Raw genomic sequence first — 19,563 nt, 5'->3', positions numbered from 1 at the left:
GGCCGAATGATTTGGACCCGATCGACAGGTACTTCTTTAAGTCTCGATCACTCGATAAGAACCTGTCATAAGATATAAAAGGAATGTTTGCATGCCTGTTGTCTTGAGAGTACTAGTTAATTGGTGACATCAATAGCTGCCTCTAGGGAGGGCCTGTACGGGGTGTTTCCACTCCTGAGGGAGGAGGGAGCCGTTCAGGTGGCCTGTCGCAGAGACTCAGCAGTCCTGAGGCCTGTTTGGAGGGCCCAGGGAGGGAGAGACTGCCAGAGAAAAGTCTGATATGGGATTTCCGCTCCTGCTAGGCCTGCTTGTAGGGTCCGGGAGAAGGGAGCTGTCAGACACGTATCCCGAGGGGCAGTGAGACTAAGCCAGCCGTACTGGTGCTCTGTCTATTTGTGTGTGTCCACAAATATTTGTTCATCGTTTAAATGTCCACGAGTAGATCCCTCCGTCTGAGGGTAGATTGATAAACTGTGTAGCGACAGAAATGCTAGAGACTCTAGGGCGGGGCATACTGTGTCCGGCGTCTGAGGAGACTTCTATAATCATGAATTTGGCAGCCATGATTGAAATTGAAAGGCAGCAAACAATGAGCCAAGGTTAATTCTTACACCCTCCAGAAAAGTGTGAAAGGGGTGGAGAGGCAAGTTATCATTGATTAATCAAGCAATCTTTCTGTGTGTCCTACCTGTCCGTTATATAAAGTTAGTGTGCTTGTTTGTTGTGTAGAGCTAATCCTGCTGAGTTGTTATATAGGAATAGTTTGTTTGTCGGTCATATAGAAGTAGTATCAGTCCTGCTCAACTGTGCCCGTAATTGTTTAGAGAAAAAAAAAAAAAAGCTGCTAACTTCATTTAAAAAAGAGGAAGTGGAACTCTTAATAGAAGCGGAGCAATTCTTGTGCTGTAACATTTGTTAGTTATTTAACTAATATTGGATGTTAAAACTACTGGTATGTCTTGTTATGTAATCTAATCTTTGTCATACGCCCGTCATAAATGTAAAAAGTTATATGCCACTCACATCCTGAGGGGGCTCTTAAGAATACAGACTGCGTAGCCCACCATGCCCACAAGAAAATACGTCTATGTTTGCCAAGTCCCCAACAGCGTACATGTTAGCAGTCCCCAATTCAATTGTAACCACATACAATGTTAGGTGGTCACCGCTTTGACAGTAAAATTACAACATAATATATGTGATTTATGCATTAGACGTTAGAATTTCCCTAAGTGTCAGAAAAGAGGAAGTGAAGGTGGGCTGCAATGGCATCTGTATTAATACACGCCAAAAGACACCAGTTTAGTGAATAGAGAGAATTGCAGTACATTACCAATCAGATGGAGATGCCCGGCATCTAAGACTGCATCTGCCCAGTCGCCGGAAGTCTGGGACAAAAACTGTTGTAAAAGTAAAAATTAGCCGTTCTCCCTTATAATCCTGTCGCTGGGCTGTCACATGAGCGAGAGACTTAAAAAGAGGAAGTTACTTGCCCTGTAGTCCCAGCACAAGTAACGTATATTCACAGACAATATAAAATAAATAAATAAACTACAGGGAGTAAGAGATGGTAGAGAAGCCAAGGAATAGGAAACAAGCAGGTAACGATAAGGCCAGGTATCCACAGGAGGAACGGGGCAGATTGACCCGTAATTTGTAAAATGTAAATTGTGTGGTGCATAAGACTTTATCTTTATTGAGTTGTGATGTGTACCCAAGGACTGCCAAACATTGAATGAGAGAATAAGGAAGTAAGTGATTAGCCACACTCAGAGGGGTGGAGCTAGATGATGCAAGAACACGTCTCTTATCCAAGGAGGGGGTAAGAATCATAGATAGCCAGAAGAAAAAGTTTTGTTTTTTCTCCTGTCCCAAACTCAGCTTTCCACGGTTCCTGACAAATTATGGGACACCCACAAGACAGGCATAGGGAAATTGAATGTATCAACCATGATAATATATACGAGACCCAGATACACACCCCTGGGTCAAACAGTATCCCCTTAGTTAAAAAAAAAAAAAAGGGGGAGAAGGGTCAGCCACACATGTTAGGTGCTGTGTGCTGATGCTTTGGAAAAAAACTGCCAACCGGCCACAATTTCACTGTTAATTTCTCTTGCAGAAGGCTGTAAGGCCTGGAGGCCTCCAAAGACTAACCAAGTTCTGCAGGCCATACCTGTACATACACCCGTTGCCAAATTCCCCACCTTTCTGGACCTTGTTTCATACTGCCGCCTATACGACAGTATTGACACAAAAGCACGGAGGACAACCACAGCCATGAGGGTAGATCCAGTGACTTGAGGAGCTCCCTCATCTGCTTTTGCGGTGGCAGCAGTACAGGCAATGGTTGACAAATCTTCTAAGTTGGTATTGGACTACCCCCTAGTGGTCCACACCCCAAATGACACCCAGAACATACTCATGCAAGTGCAACCCAAGCACTTATCTCTGGCCTATTAGATCTGACTACAATGTGCTCTTTCCATGCCTCCCCCAATATTGCTCTGAGCTTCCCAATGTTGTAATACCTTGAATCCGGCTACTCTTCTTTTAATCAGGTATTCCTGGGGGGAGGGGAGGCATAGGTGATTTGAGTATGGCAGATCAGCTATTTTTTAAATAGCATTATTGTAGTGATGTACACACTGTTAATGATGCATATTTTGAGTTTTCTTTTGTAGATGGTATCAGGGTGAGGATTGATGATTCCGAACCAGATATGCAGAGGTCACACAACAAGATGTCCTAAACGCAGAAGCTCTGCCTCCGCATGTCTCAGGGCAAGAAGCGGAACCGGAGGCCCTCACTGGGGCGTGTGGAGTGGTAGAAGGTAAGTCGGCAACTTTTTACACTGACTTCTGGAATGCATTTGGCATAGCTCATGATTATGGCCCAATATGGAAGGCCAGACAGCTTGTTATCTCAGTAGGACAGCCAATTAAGAATGGTGCAGCGGTGCAGAGTCTCATGGAAACCCTACTACTACTACCTGGCAATGGAGAATCCACACCGATTTCTACAACGGAGAAGCGAGAGATGACACCCTCGCCGACAACACAGCAAAGGCAGCAGCCCTCAAGCCGTGGAAGAAAGAAGAATAGATACTGACAGCATGAGTCAGTGATAAGACTTTGGACTTTGATAAAACCTTTGGACTTTGATAAAACCTTTGGACTTTGATAAAACCTTTGGACTTTGATAAAACCTTTGGACTTTGATAAGACTTTGGACTTTGATATGTCAAGGACTTTACAGTTACAAGTCAACGAGGAAAGAAAGCAGATGGGCTAAAATACGGGAGCGACAGAACAGGACGGCGTATGGCGAACAATCAACAGAACTTGCCTACAGAGGTCCCTGTTCCCCATGATGGCCCAACTGGTACACAGAATCAAAAGCAGCGATGACGGCGACACTGAACAAGAATGGGTGACACCTGGGTTCTCTGTAGCTGCTGCATCATTTGTCCAGTTAGCATGATCTTTGCCATATGCGAGTCCGGACAGAAGTAAGGTGGCCATATAACACTTGCCTTGACCACTCTACGCATTTCAGAGATTGCCAATTTGACCACATTCAGCTCACACCTGTTGGGGAGTATGAATATGTGCTTGTTGTTGCTCGAGTCTTTTTCAGGTTGGAGGCCCACCCGGATACTAAGGTAAATGAGCAGATAACCACACAGAAGCTCATGAATGAGGTAATCTGCAGATACAGGGTACCGGAAGTGAATGAGGTAAACGAAGGTACACAGGTGTTCTCTTCCAGACTCAGAGGCAGACACTGGGACACATATCTTGCAGCCTGGGGATTGGGTGCGCATCAAGAAGTTCCCCAGGAAGCACCCTCCTGAGCCCCGATTTGATGGCCCCTACCAGGTGCTTCTGACTACTGCCACAGCTGTGAAACTAGCCGAAAGACTTACATGGATCCATCCATGCTTCATACTGTAAGAAAGCTTCAGATCCGGGAGACCAGTCTTAGTTGTGCCAAGGACATTACTCTGGATAGGGCTAGTGAGAGAGGAGGGTGGCAACTGGAATCCTTAGTCGGAAGGATATGGGGGTATGGTTACCTTCTAGTATAACTCGTTCAATGCTCAAGTAGCCGCATATTCCTTCGACTATTGTACTGTGGTCCCGTGTCTTGAACTTAGAATGTTGCTTGGTTTTAATGCGGTTTTTACATTAACCATGGGAGATCCAAGCCCGGGGGACGGGGGGACTTACAGTCTGGGGACATAACCGGTACGGGAGGACAGGTCCCTTAGGGAAGTTTAAAATAAGGGGTATGGTAGATGCAGCCGAATGGAAGCCTTCACTTAGTCCCATGCCCATAATTAACCCCCTCCGCCGTAAGATAAAGACCTTGACGAACATGATGATCATAGCCGACCCTACCTTTGTGGACACCTTGACAGTAGCGACTGGCTACTCTGACCAGAATCTCTGGTTGGAGTTGATGAGGTACAATGCTAACAGGAGCAACAAGTCTAACTGTTGCGTGTGCGGTAGTGCCCGACTACACTCGGGGATGGTCCCCCTAGATCTCCCTGTAGATGCTGAAGAGTGGTTTATTAGTCTCTTCACGAACATTTCCGCTAATGACACTGTCCGTGAGAAATGGAAGAAGGAATACTCTATAACTACTTAAGTGTTTTGCACCGGAGAGAGTATTACTGACTACCCTGGAAACTACACCTGCCAGGCAATTAGGCTGTACTAGTACTGTGCCTGCCCCGATCTCCTAAGATGGATTGTCAGTGGAATTCCCATTTGCCAAGGGATAGTGCAGAAGACCTTAGGTTCCGGCGAGGGCACACCCTGTGGGGTGTTAACTTGTACAGATAGAGGGTATGGATGCCCGGAAATGAGCCCAGGGGATCCATGGCCTCCCTCTGAGGTGAGGTAGGGATCCCCCCCCCTCCTAGGAGTAGGGACTTACGGGCAGTGGGAAAACCCTGACGCAAGGGTGAGGCGACCTGGACGTGTTCACCATTAGGACTATCTCCAGGAGGGACATTGGTGTGGGTGAAGATTAGGGAGTCCCACGCCGTGCGTACCTGTGCACGCTACTAGTATTGTAACATTATGCTAGAGCGAGAAGAGAGACCCCTGGTGGTAGTTTTGATCTACACGTATACATTGACATCATAGGATAGCCAAGGGGGGTACCTGACAAGTTTTAAAAATTAGAGACCAAGTTAAAACTAGATTCGAGTCCATTTTCCCGATCATTAGGGTAAATAAATGTTGACTGGATTAATTATGTTTATTATAATTAACAGCGGTTTATAAATTATACTGGAGACGCCTTATAGGGACTAGTCGACAAATAGGACCTACCTCGACTATGACTTTTCAAAATAGAATGGCACTAGGTACGATTTTAGCCAAAAAAGGGAGTGTCTGTAAGATGATAGGGGAGACTTGTACCTACATCCCAGACAAAACGTGACCCGCAGGTAAAGACGCAGTTGCCATTAAGAAGCTGACCGCACTAACTAAAAAGAGCTAACCTTAGTCTGGTTTCCTCAGTAAGGTACCTAACAGGAGAAGGGAAAAATATATATAAAATAAGTTTTGAAACATTGTGTATTTAGAACACTGTGATAGGTTTTCGCTAAGATTTTGCTTTATTTTATCTGCAGTGCACTCTGCTTATGTCCACGCAACATACCGGTGTTACAACGCCCCTGGTCCTGTTACCTTGCCGCCTCTGGAAAAGGGAAGTGGGAATAATCACCTTGTAGCTCTTTCCTTCCAGACTAATATATATGATCATGCACTTACTAATGAGACAGGGGTTCAGTCATGTTGATCAGTTATTAGATAGTCCTGATTTTGCATTTTTGTTGATGAATCGAGGTAACGTCAAGAAGGCGGGGTTCTATACAAGTTATGCAGTGTTTACCTGAGATAGTAAAACCCGCTACCTCTCCTAACCTAATTATGTTTGTCACCTTTATAGTCATCCTAATTTCTGTTTGTTGTTGCATACAGTGTATTCCGACCCTGATGACTGCCTGGTCCACCTGTCCCACTACGACGTCCAACAAAAAGCCCACGGTCAGCGCAACCGTCGTCATCATGGATCCAGAATGTGATGATGTCGAACCATCCTATACCCCCATGGCAGTAATAGGCCCAGTCGTCTACAACACAATGCGAGTCTAGGGTCAGCGGTGGGGGATTGGGGTGGGATGGAGCAGGGCGAGTTTAGTGAAACAGATAGTTTCAAGGGGGGTCTGTGGTGGAAGTCCAGTATTTCTATATTTTGGATCGGTGGGCCTTGGCAGTAGACAGTTGTCAATTTAACATTCTGTATACATATTTGCTTTCTGTCTTGCTACAAATATAATGTTCATACAGTTGTGCAATAGATATTTCCGCTCATATGAAAGTATCTGTTTTATAACTCTGCTGACATGAAACTTCTGTACTCAAAACGCTGACAAGATAATATATAGTATAAACACGTTACATTTTCCATCTGTTTCGCAATTTTGGAGGACAGTAACTCAGACATGGACAACCGCAGAAATTACCCAAGCAATTTTACTGGAAACGTATGCAAATAACATGGGAGGTTTGTGCAATTTATAGTTCATGATGTAACATCCAATCATATCGAAGGAACCCCACGTGGCTCCAAGACAACCCACTCATTTCATCCACCACCTGATGGCCAATCACAGATGACCGGAGGATGGAAGAATTGCAAGATGCTTATCCAATAATTAAACAATACGTTGTATCTATGTAATCTTTGACCTGCCCAGATGGGCGGATTTGTTAAACTCTTAAAATAGGCTACACGCCGATCATTAAAGTTAGAATTGAGGAAGCTATGCATGCTGAACCTCGTGTCAGTGTGGAAACTTCTTATGCGCATTATCAATTCAGAAATAATATGGAAGGGTGTAAACATTCCAAATTGAGTAAGCCGTGATTCCGCAAAGGAATTCTACGACAACCCACGCTTGTCAGACCTGCTCGGAAAGGTGTGCCGGCTCTGCGCACATTTCCGCAAGTCCCACACGGACGCTGCCACCTTGCGCACCCTGCAACATCGGTTTCATCTGCCAGTGCACCGACTGCTGTGCGACGTGCCCACACGGTGGAACTCTACGCTCCACATGTTGGCCAGGCTCTATGAGCAGTGTAGAGCTATAGTGGAATACCAACTCCAACATGGGCGGCGCAGTGGGAGTCAGCCTCCTCAATTCTTTACAGAAGAGTGGGCCTGGTTGGCAGACATCTGCCAGGTCCTTGGAAACTTTGAGGAGTCTACCCAGATGGTGAGCGGCGATGCTGCAATCATTAGCGTCACCATTCCTCTGCTATGCCTCTTGAGAAGTTCCCTGCAAAGCATAAAGGTAGACGCTTTGCGCTCGGAAACAGAGGCGGGGAAAGACAGTATGTCGCTGGATAGTCAGAGCACCCTCCTGTCTATATCTCAGCACGTTGAGGAGGAGGAGCATGAGGAGGATGAGGATGAGGGGGAAGAGACAGCATGGCCCAATGCTGAGGGTACCCATGCTGCTTGCCTGTCATCCTTTCAGCGTGTATGGCCTGAGGAGGAGGAGGAGGATCCTGAAAGTGATCTTCCTAGTGCGGACAGCCATGTGTTGCGTACAGGTACCCTGGCACACATGGCTGACTTCATGTTGAGATGCCATTCTCGTGACCCTCGCGTTACACGCATTCTGGCCACTACGGATTACTGGGTGTACACACTGCTCAACCCACGGTATAAGGAGAACCTTTCCACTCTCATTCCCGAAGAGGAAAGGGGTTCGAGAGTGATGCTATACCACAGGACCCTGGCGGACAAGCTGATGGTAAAATTCCCATCCGACAGCGCTAGTGACCGAAGGCGCAGAGATCAGGCAGCATGTGCAGCACAGGCAGGGGAACACTCTCTAAGGCCTTTGACAGCTTTCTGGCTCCCCAGCAAGACTGTGTCACCGCTCCCCAGTCAAGGCTGAGTCGGCGGGAGCACTGTAAAAGGATGGTGAGGGAGTACGTAGCCAATCACACGACCGTCCTCCGTGACGCCTCTGCCCCCTACAACTACTGGGTGTCGAAGCTGGACACGTGGCCTGAACTCGCGCTGTATGCCCTGGAGGTGCTTGCTTGTCCTGCGGCTAACGTCTTGTCAGAGAGGGTGTTTAGTGCGGCTGGGGGAATCATCACGGATAAGCGTACCCGCCTGTGAACCGACAGTGCCGACAGGCTTACACTCATCTAGATGAACAAAGCTTGGATTTCCCCAGACTTCTCTTCTCCACCAGCGGACAGCAGCGATACCTAAACAATACGTAGGCTGCACCCGCGGATGGAAGCATTGTTCTCTATCACCATCAAAAACGTGGACCTTTTAGCTTCATCAATCTGTGTATAATATTCATCCTCCTCCTCCTGCTCCTCCTCCTGAAACCTGACGTAATCACGCCGAACGGGCAATTTTTCTTAGGCCCACAAGGCTCAGTCATATAATTTTTGTAAACAATTTTTATACGTTTCAATGCTCATTAAAGCGTTGAAACTTTCACCTCAACCAATTTTTATTTTAACTGGGCTGCCTCCAGGCCTAGTTACAAATTAAGCCACATTAAATAAAGCGATTAATGGGTTTCACCTGCCCTCTTGGTTGGGCATGGGCAATTTTTCTGACGTACATTAGTACTGTTGGTACACCAATTTTTGGGGGCCCTCTCCTACAGTGTAATCCAATTAATTTTTTGCCCACCTGCATTAAAGCTGACGTTACATCAGCTGTGCTGGGCACTGCAATGGGATATATTTATGTACCGCCGGTGGGTTCCAGGGAGCCACCCATGGTGTGGGTCCACAGGGAGTTGTAGCTGCATGTGTCTACTTCTAAAGAACCCCAGTCTGACTGGGGCATGCAGTGTGGGCTAAAGCCCACCTGCATTAAACATGACATTACCTCAGCTGTGATGGGCAATGCAATGGGATATATTTATGTACCGCCGGTGGCTTACTGGCACCCACCCATGCTGTGGGTCCACAGGGAGTTGTACCTGCCTGTGTCTATGAATTAAAAACACCAGTCAGGTTGGGGCATGCAGTGTGGGCCGAAGCCCACCTCCATTTAATCTGACGTTAGCTCTGCTGTCCAGGGCACTGCAATGGGATACATTTATGTACAGCCGGTGGGTTCCAGGGAGCCACCCATGCTGTGGGTGCACACGGAATTCCCATTGCGGAGTTGTACCTGCCTGTGACTATTTATAAAAAACCGCGGTCTGACTGGGGCATGCAGACACCTTGACAGAATGAATAGTGTGTGGCACATAGGTTCCCCATTGCTATGCCCACGTGTGCAGCTCCTGATGGCGGTGGCACAGGATTATATTTCTCATTGCTCCTGTACAGCATTGTGGGCTATCGCCCCGCCCCTTTTAAAGAGGGTCGCTGCCTAGCCGTGCCAACCCTCTGCAGTGTGTGCCTGCGGTTCCTCCTCCTGGCAGACACACTTATAAATAGACATGAGGGTGGTGTGGCATGAGTGCAGCTGAAGGCTGCGCAGGGACACTTTGGTGTGCGCTGTGGACACTGCGTCGTGCGGGGGGTGGGGGTTGGGCAGCATGTAACCCAGGAGAAGTGGCAGCGGAGTGTCATGCAGGCAGTGATTGTGCTTTGTTGGAGGTAGTGTGGTGCTTAGCTAAGGTATGCATTGCTAATGAGGGCTTTTCAGAAGTAAAAGTTGTTGGGAGGGGGGGGCCCACTCTTGCCGCTATTGTGGCTTAATAGTGGGACCTGGGAACTTGAGATGCAGCCCAACATGTAGCCCCTCGCCTGCCCTATCCGTTGCTGTGTCGTTCCCATCACTTTCTTGAATTGCTCAGATTTTCACAAATGAAAACCTTAGCGAGCATCGGCGATATACAAAAATGCTCGGGTCGCCCATTGACTTCAATGGGGTTCGTTACTTGAAACGAACCCTTGAGCATCGCGATAATTTCGTCCCGAGTAACGAGCACCCGAGCATTTTGGTGCTCGCTCATCTCTAATGGTATCCTTCATACCCTGAGTCCATTAAAATTTGCCTTTTTTTTTTTTTTTATAAATCCCTTTTCATTGACAAGTTTTTAATTTAACAATGCACTCAAATATGAAGTCAAGTTTCACGTATAATAACATAAATAATATGAAAAGTTGCATTTTCAATTCCAGTGGTAAAATATAAGAAACAAACAACATTTTATTTCTATAAGGTTTTATAACATTCTGATATACAACAAAAATGTCAAACTTTAAATCAGGGTACTGCATTTAAATTTACTACACTCCTATTTTGTTCATATAAGGATTTCATTTCTGGTAAAATAAGTGTTTCTAAACATAACGTTTTCAGGAGACAATTCTCTGCACTTCTAACCCTGTAAATCAGATGAGATCACCTACTCAATTTGCCTCCTAACTCCCACTCTGCAACAGAGATAAGAGCCATTTAGAAGAGGCAGAAAAATAAAAACAAGAAAGATGCTGTACACAAAAGGAGAGATGGGATAGGGGAGAGGGGGGGGGGGGCTGGAAGGGGTGTCCAAGAAAGAGCGACTTTCATTTATTTGAAATAACTTCATAAAGAGTGATTTCAAGAATATAGTGTCAGCCTTGGCCTATCTATCACGAATCACCATATAGCAAAGCGTCAACAGGTGCAAATGACCAGATTTTTATTTTTTTTAACCTTTTGGTATTTCAAGGGGTGTATGATGTGTATTGTTTCCATGGTGACAATATTTTGAGGAAAGACAGGTGTGATAGATTTGACCAACTGAGTAGTTCTTCAAGTATATATACTTCATTTATCTTATCTTTCCAATTATCTATTGAGGGTGGGTTTGCCGCTACAATCATGTCAGAAGCTAGTCTGTCTTTCAAAGGATTAAAAAAGACCCTTGGCCTGCTAATAATGATTATGTCAGGTGTGAGTTGTATTTTTTTTTGTATTATGCCAATTTCCCATGCTACCTCTGCCCAGAATCTCTCAATCTTAGTGCAGTTCCACCAGATGTATAGGTATAAACTTGTATGCTCTTGTCACCTCCAGCACTTGTCCATCTCTGAAAATGTGCATGCATGTAACCACTCTGGAGTTTTAAACCATCTAGTCAGCAATTTGTAATGGTTCACCTGCAGACAGATACATGGTGAAATCTCGTATATGGTTTTAAAAATTATTCTGATTTCAGTGTCCATTATTTTGATACCCAGCTCCTTTCCCCATGACAAGATGAAAGTTAGTTTGCTTGAAGAACAATGAGAAGCAAATTGTTTTTTCTTAATCATCAGTGAGTAAGCCAGCCTGGGTCGTTTATATTTCCAAAAACAACCCGAAAACAATGAACAAAGTTCCTTGAAAAAAGACTGAGATATATGAATCTGTAGCATTTGCATTTTGCATAGTATCTTGGGTAGAATGTAAGTCTTTATGAGGTTCTTCCTGCCAAACCAAGTTATAATGGGAAGGTCATACATGGTTAACGGTGTTTTAATTTCAGTCTGTAGTGGCAAAAGGTTTCTTTCAAATAGTTTTGAGACATTGTTTGTTAGCTTAATACCTAAATAGTCAATAGAGTGTTCTGCCCAGACATATGGAATATTTTCCTTAATTTCTGTTATTCTGTGTGGTGGCATAGTGATATTTAGGATCAGTGATTTATTTTTGTTAACTTTGAAGTTTGAGAGGCTTGCATAAAGATCCAATAAGTTGTTAAGCTTTGTGAGACCCTGTTGGGGATTTAAAATTAAAAAAAGAATGTCATCAGCAAAGGCAGCGGATTGTATACAGCCTTTTCCTATTGTGAGTCCTTGTATTTCCGAGTGTTGTCTGACTGCCTGTAGCAGGGCTTCTAGTGCGAGAATCAATAGTGTAGAGGATAAAGGGCATCCCTGAAGAAGTTGTAGTTTCCTGTAGTTTCCCTGTTTTCTTCCTAATTTCCTTAACCCATCATGGAGCAGGCACAGTTAATATATGGCGCCTGGTCCTGGGCTTAAAACCCCACCTATAGTAAAGTTATGGTGGCGCCTTAAGCCTCCTGGCTCTGCAATCAATCAGAGGCTGGACGGGTTATCAGCTGTTAGTAACAGCTCATAACCCGGAGGAGAAAGCAGAAGGGCTTTTTAACCTTTTCTGCCTTTTCCTTCCCCAAGTACACACCGCTTTATTTTGAACAATTCTATTGGTCCCCTAGTTCTTTCTGATCGTGTCTCCTCTCCCCTCAGGATGGATTCGTTTAAACACTATCTCCATTCACCCAAGTTATTTGGTAGAATGTTCAAGGTAGTGTGAACTGGTGCGCGATCAGAGACTGTGATGTTGTCGACTTATGTACATAACACAGAGTCAATCAACTTCACTAGCATGAAAAAGTAGTCTGACCTCTGGAAGGAAAAGTGAATCAGTGCGTAAAAGGTGTAGTCCTTCTTCGTGGGGTTCTTGTACTGCCAGTAATCAATTAAGTTCAACTCTTCAATAGTTATGTGTATCTTTCTTAAAGCTGTCTAAGAGACATGGGACTTACCCCGTGAGGAATCTTATAGACGAACTAGAGTTACATTGAAGTCACCTCCTAATATAACATGACCTACACCAAAGGATTTTAGTCTATTTAACGTATCCACCAGCTATTTAGTTTGAATGCACCCCATGGATTGTTGCTCTTACAAACCTGTACCTGCCCTCTGCATCCGCGTATTGGGGAAGCTGGTATGGATAGTGATTAAAACACCCTTAGATGCTGACACTGAATTATAACTGTGGTACCATTGTGAGAAATAGTTTCTCGGTAAAGCCGGGATTTTAGTACTTTTAAAGTGTGTTTCCTGAAGGAACGCTACTTAAGTCCCAGATTTTTTTAAATAACCAAATCACCTGATGATGTTTGTTGAGGCCTTTAGTGTTTAGAGTAGAAAAAGCTGTTCTTTCTGTTCAGGGGGTAGCGTGAATGTGTGAGGAGGGCATCCTATGGTTAGGAGGGTTGGTCTTAGACAGGTATGATAGGGAAGAGGGGGTGGAATAGAGTATTAAGTAAAAGATAAGGATTTCAACCTTATTAGAAAAATAAACAGGAAGGTTGACGTAGTCAACCAGGACCAAAAAATATTTGGTCAGTCAAGAAACTTTAAAGAGTAAAAGTTAGTAAAGTAGTCAAGTAGAGAGCGATGCAGCATGACAACACCTTGGAAAGTGTTTATGCACATATTTCTGCCAAAAAGTGAAAGCAGAACCCCTGAACTCTAACAAATTAGTGATCCTAAGATATACTGTCTGTGAGAACCTCACCAATTTGTGCAGATCGCTCAGTCGATAGAGGAACTTGTCACCCCTTCCCCAGTGGGCACCCCAACATACTAGGACCTCAGTCCCCCTGGAATAGATGCATTCCTACCATCCCACCATGCATTCCCACCATCACTCCATTTTTCCTTGTAAGAGAAAAAGAAGAGGGGAGAGGGGAGAAAAAGAGCATAACAAAACCTTAACAGCTTTTATCTTCCCTCCTCTCCACCATTATAAAAGTATTCAGATTCCATGTAAATGTCCTTATTTCAGTCCCTGCTCAGCCTGACACAGGCAGACCAAGCCCAGGGAGATCACAATAAAGAAGAATAGGGCAGCATGCAAAATCAGCTGGATAAAAATAACTGCATCATAACCGATGCTCTTTTATTGGTCCGAATAAAAAGGAAAAACACATGAGTGCATGAGCAACGTTTCAGCTCCTAAAGAGCCTTTGTCAAGCCCAGGAAGATGGCGCATTTGACAGAGGACCCCAAGAGGCCAACCACTGGTGTAGCCACCTGGGGCCCTACAATGCCTAACACAATGCCCCCAACTGAACCCCAATGGCCCAGGGGAGGGCAGCAACAGCCACCCACCCCCGAGGCCTGCCTCACCACCCACCACCAAACACACAAAGCCTTTGACATATTACCACAATTACATTGTCCTCAGGTGCACCTCTCTCCATCCAGTGCGAACAGCAAGAACTCCATCAAAGGTAGCAGGGGAATGCGAGTCTGTCATGACCAGGGAAAGTCTATCAATTTTTCTGAAAAAGAAAACATAAAAGGGAGGACCCTCCCGGACCATCACACCTTGTAATGCCTGGTGCTTTAGGCCAGGGATTCACTGAGCAAAGTTCTCTTTAGTTTCCATTTTTGATCATCAGAATCTATTCATGCAGTCAAAGAAGATGACTTTGTGGTGTATTACTTGCTTTTTTGAAGATTTGAACTTCTGAATTGTTTTTCACGAATCCTCTTCTGGTAGTGGGGGAATAGATAGGTCATACTGTGTGAGCATCCAGGATGGAATAGAAATGGGTTCAATGTCCAATTGTTGCCACACTTTGTCCAAGTCCTCTGGGGTTCTAACTGTGATCTTGTGGCCATTTTAATTATTGCAAGGCCAAAAGGAAACAGCCATGAGTACTGAATGTCCTTTGCTCTTAGAATCTCCAGAAGGGGTTTCAGGATTCGGTGTTTCGCTAATGTTTATGGTGCAATATCTTGGTAAAGATGTATTGAAGCATAGTTATATTTAACCCTTTCCAATCCAATTTGTATCCTGTTTTTCCTAGGAGGCTTCCTCTTTTTCTGCCATTATACAACAGCGCCATCTGTTGGCTAAAGCCAGTACTGCATGAGGTGACACGTTGGATAGGCTCCGACAGCAGAGAGCCTGGCAATATACAGTAAGAGAACCCCGACGGACGTCTTCCAACATCAGAGCTGTGCAGCCTTAAATCATAATGTCTTCAGAGGTCAGACAGTGGATTGGAAAGGGTTAATAGATTGGTGTAATCTTGAAACAGAATTGACCACAAATTATTACTCTTGGTGGCTCCTCCGCTTTTGGCTTAGGTCTAATAGTTCTATGGATACATTCTATCTGAATGCCTGCTGCTCTTTCCTCTCCTAACAACTCTGAGAAAAGTTCCCTGGCAACTTTGGGTAGGGACCCAGGAGCCTATGATTCTGGAAGACGTTTAATCCAAACGTTGCAGCTGCGGCTTCTGTTTTCTTGATCTTCTATGAGGGTAAGTGCACGATCAAGGTATGCACGGTGTACTTCAATTACTTGTGTAGAAACTTTTTCATGCTTAATAATTGCTGAGCATGACCCCTCCAAATCTTCCACTCTATGTCCGATTTGCTGAAGCTCAGATTTAATGTTCTCTAGCTCGGACATTATTGGTTGTGTGACCTGCAGCAAGGCTTTCCTAAGGAATGATTTAGAAATATTTGCCACCATTTCACTCTTCTCCACCACCCCCACCTTAACTTCTGTATCACCCCATTATTTGTAGTATGTAAGCTCATTGGAGCAGACCCCTCACCTCTACTGTTTCCATCAATTGATCACTTCATGTAACCGTGGTTCTGTTTTTATTCCCCCAGTCTTGTAAGCTCTACAGAATATGTTGGTGCTATATAAATAAAGATTATTATTATTATAAATATAAATGCAGAAATCTACATCCATTGATTATGCAAGAAAAATGGAAATTTTAAAAAAATATGAGGCTCATGTATCATTGCATGCATTTACTCTCAGATAGTATTTAAAAATTCAGTGGATACCACAAAGGTTGAGAAGTACCTTCAATCCTATATAACTCAAGGCGGATGTGATCTATTAGCAAAAGTGGTATGCCTTGTGCAATTGACATTCTCTGAATTTGATCCTTTTAACTGTGCAACACCTGTGATTGGCCATTGCAAATGTACAAACAGAAGTTAGTAAAGCTGACCAGGAGTTAATAAAAGTGCTATCTGTGGCTGAATGTTACTGGATTCATGAGGAGCTGAGAATAGCTATTGTTTTGGAAAGTAAATTGAATAAATCTGAAAGGGACACTAGAGATTATTTCTTAAATTGAGTATGTACCTGGGCAGAGGAAAAACGTAAATTTAAAAGAAGCGTGAGATCTAAAAAGGATTTGATAAGTTCAGATGGTTCTTTTATTGATACTGATAGCTCTGGGAAGCGTATATAACAACAACAAGTGCAGCCAAGAACTGATAACAATGATAATAGGAGAAAAAAAACCTTAATTTTTTTAGAAGAACGGAAAGCATTGGAGGAAACAAATCTTCAAACGAAAATGTCTTGATATAGAAAAAGGTAACAAGAGCTGCAAATCAGAAGAAAAAGAAATGAGTGAATTATTTGTAAATATTTCATTTAAGACTTCGAACCCAGGTGAAACTGCTTTGATAAACAAAGGATTAAGATTTGTTCCAGGCCAATCAGCTTGTAGGTTTGATTTTGCTTTAATTTTCACAGGTTCTGTAAATCTTTAAGATTGAGAATTTTATTTTCAGGTATCTAGTTATGGAAAAAATTAGAATGTAACCAGTTATCTATGTCTTTGGAAATTAAAAGTCAATTTGACCGAGAATTTTTAGATTTTTCAACCGGTGGTTATGAAAGAAGGTATGCAAGGCTGGGATCAAGGACATAGTAAAAGACATGTGTGAACTTATCTGCAGAAGAGACAAAAAGCGATTGGGAGTTGGAGAACTAGCGGCGAGTCAGTCATCATCATTTGACCGAGAATTTTTAGATTTTTCAACCGGTGGTTATGAAAGAAGGTATGCAAGGCTGGGATCAAGGACATAGAAAATGACATGTATGAACTTATCTGCAGAAGAGACAAAAAGCGATTGGGAGTTGGAGAACTAGCGGCGAGTCAGTCATCATCAAAAAAGCAAGGGTGGCATAATGGTTGTAATGGATAGAATACAATACTGTAGTAAAGCAGAATGACAACTATCTGATTCCAAGGTTTACGAACAAATGACAGGTAATCCAGCATTTATATTTGAGAAGAAGATTTATGTATTGCTAGAGGATGCAGTAGAGATGAGCATTATAGATATGTGGGAAGAGATCATTATAGGGTGCCTATATTTTATTTGTTATCATAATTACATAATGGCAAAAAGAATTCCCGAGAACGCCCTACTGTGTCTGGAGTGCAATCTCTACTGCATTATCTAGCAATTTATGTTGATTTGTTTTTACAAGTACTTAAAAGATACCACCATGTTTTTGGATAGTATTGATTCCATGGATTTATCTGATGGGATGTTATTTGTCATATTTGACATTCAAAGCGTATATGCAAATATTTTTGGCAATGAAGTTATATAGATAGTCCATGAAAAGATGTGCGAGAAAGTGGAAATGAGTAATCTAATATTACTCTAATAATTATTCTATAATTATTGGAGATAAATCTTGAGAAGAATTATTTTCGGTTTGACTCTACAGTTTATTTTTTTTGCTACATGAATGTTTAATGGATTCTACCAGTATGGCTAAAATATTTATGTGGTATTTGAAAAAGAAGTTTGCAATTAACTCTGTGTATAGCAGTCTAATCAAAAATTGGTGGAAGTATGTGGTTGATGCGTTTATATTATGGAAAGAGAAAAGTGATTAATTTTTGCAGTTTGTGGAATATTTGAATGAATGCCAATAGAGATGAGCGAGCACCAAAATGCTTGAGAGCTCATTTTGAGTAACGAACCCCATTGAAGTCAAAGGGCGACTCGAGCATTTTTGTATGGCACCGATGCTCTACATAGGTGATGACTTGTGAAACACCAGAACACATCAGAAAGTCAAGGAAATACCACCAAAATGGATAGGGAAGGGCAGGGGCATCATGCATGGCTGCATCTGAGGCTCCTAGGTCCCACTATTAAGCCAAAATAGGGGCAAGAGTCTGGCGTCACCCCCCTAACAATTTACTTCAGACAAACCCTCATTAGCAAGACAACGTGCTGGCACATCTTAGCCAAGCACCACACTACCTGCAACCAAGGACAATCACTACCTGCGGGTGACACTGCTGCCTCTACTCCTGGGTTACATGCTGGCATTGCTGTCCAACCCCGCCGCACGACCTTGCGTCCACAGCGCACCCAAAACTTTCCCTGCACAGCGTTCAGCTGGCTTCATGCCATGCGCTCGCTTCATAGCCACACCACCCTCATGTCTATTTATAGGTGCGTAATGAATCAGGAGGAACCAGAGGCACACACTGCAGAGGGTTGGCAGAGCTAGGCAGCGACCCTCTTTGAAAGTGTGGGCGATAGCCTACAATGCTGTTGAGAATTGATGATAAATTGACGTACGATCATCATTCAAATCCCATGCCACCTCCGCCACAAAATTGTCAGGAGCCGCAAACATGGGCATAAAGGGGACTCAGGTGCCAGCACTTCTACACATCTCCACAATGCAGCAATACTCGGTGTAGGAAGCACGTGAGCGGTCCCAGGGTCAGGCTCGGTCCTAGCCTCCACCTTGTGTGACCCAAGGTGCCGCGAGTTACATAGCAATGGGAAATCCATGTGTCCCCACACAATTCATTCTGTGTAGGTGTCAGATAGCTCAACACCGCAATGGAAAGTCTTTGAGTTCCTTGGGCTCGCCTATGCTTGTATTACACAGGAAGAAATCAGTGTGTCCAAACATGGCAGAGTTTCACAACACTAAGGACCTCGGCCTTTGCCCACATTTCTGCCCTAGTCAGTCAGTGTATTTGTGCCAGAAAGGTAAAACAACGCAATGGGATGTCTTTGTGCACCCACAGCATAGGCGAGCCCAAGGAACTCAAACATGGCATTACACATGAGGAAATCAGAGTGCCCAAACATGTCAGAGGTAGACTCTGCTAAGAGCCTCGGCCTCGGCCCACATTTCTGCCATAGTCAGTCAGTGTATTTGTGCCGGACAAGTAAAACAACAGAATGTGAAGTCTCTGTGCACCCACAGAATAGGTGAGCCCAAGGAACTCAAACATGGTATTACACATGAGGAAATCAGAGTGCCCAAACATGTCAGAATTTCACCCTTCCAAGGGCCTCGGCCTCAGCCCACATTTCTGCCCTAGTCAGTCAGTGTATTTATGTCTGACAGGTAAAACAAGGCAATGGGTAGTCTTTGTGCACCCACAGCATAGGCGAACCCAAGGAGCTCAAACATGGTATTAGATGTGAGGAAATCAGAGTGCCCAAACATGGCAGAGTTTCACCCTGCTAAGGGCCTCGGCTCACATTTCTGCCCTAGTCAGTCAGTGTATTTGTGCCAGACAGGTAAAACAATGCAATGGGAAGTCTTTGTGCACCCACAGCATAGGCGAGCCCAAGGAACTCAAACATGGCACTACACATGAGGAAATCAGAGTGCCCAAACATTGCAGAGTTTCACCCTGCTAAGCACCTCGGCCTCGGACCACCTTTCTGCCATAGTTAGTCAGTGTATTTGAGCTAGACAGGTAAAACACTGCGATGGGAAGTCTTTGTGCACTTACAGCATAGGCGAGCCCCTGAAATGCAAGGAAAGGATTATACATAAAGAAATCAGAGCGCCCAAACAAGGCAGTTTCACCCTGCCAAGGACCTCAACCTCGGCTCACACCCTCAGTAATCATGGGCATAAAGCAGACTCAGATGCTAGTGCAGCTGTGAACGTCTGATTATTGCAGTAACGCTCCTTTTGCTT

Source organism: Eleutherodactylus coqui, chromosome 1 (assembly GCF_035609145.1).
Source record: "Eleutherodactylus coqui strain aEleCoq1 chromosome 1, aEleCoq1.hap1, whole genome shotgun sequence".
NCBI classification, from domain to species: domain Eukaryota; kingdom Metazoa; phylum Chordata; class Amphibia; order Anura; family Eleutherodactylidae; genus Eleutherodactylus; species Eleutherodactylus coqui.
The sequence above is the reverse complement of the archived record's forward strand: the minus strand, read 5'-3'. Positions refer to the sequence as shown.